Here is a 213-nt window from a genome sequence, read left to right on the forward strand (position 1 = left end):
ACCAGAAAGAGCGTCCCATGAAACCACCTCGGTCCCTCTCCCTTCTGCACAGAGGCATCGTCCACTGTCTGTAACTCTGTCATTCTTTTAAAAACGTTTATGTGCACATTTATGGATCCAGGGACAATATTCAGCATTGCTTGGTGTGTGGCCTACACATCTTATATGGGTGGCATTGTGCCGTCCCTCTCTTGCATTAACTCTTGCTTTGGA

Source organism: Lipotes vexillifer, unplaced genomic scaffold (assembly GCF_000442215.2).
Source record: "Lipotes vexillifer unplaced genomic scaffold, Lipotes_vexillifer_v1.1 scaffold225, whole genome shotgun sequence".
Lineage (NCBI taxonomy): Eukaryota > Metazoa > Chordata > Mammalia > Artiodactyla > Lipotidae > Lipotes > Lipotes vexillifer.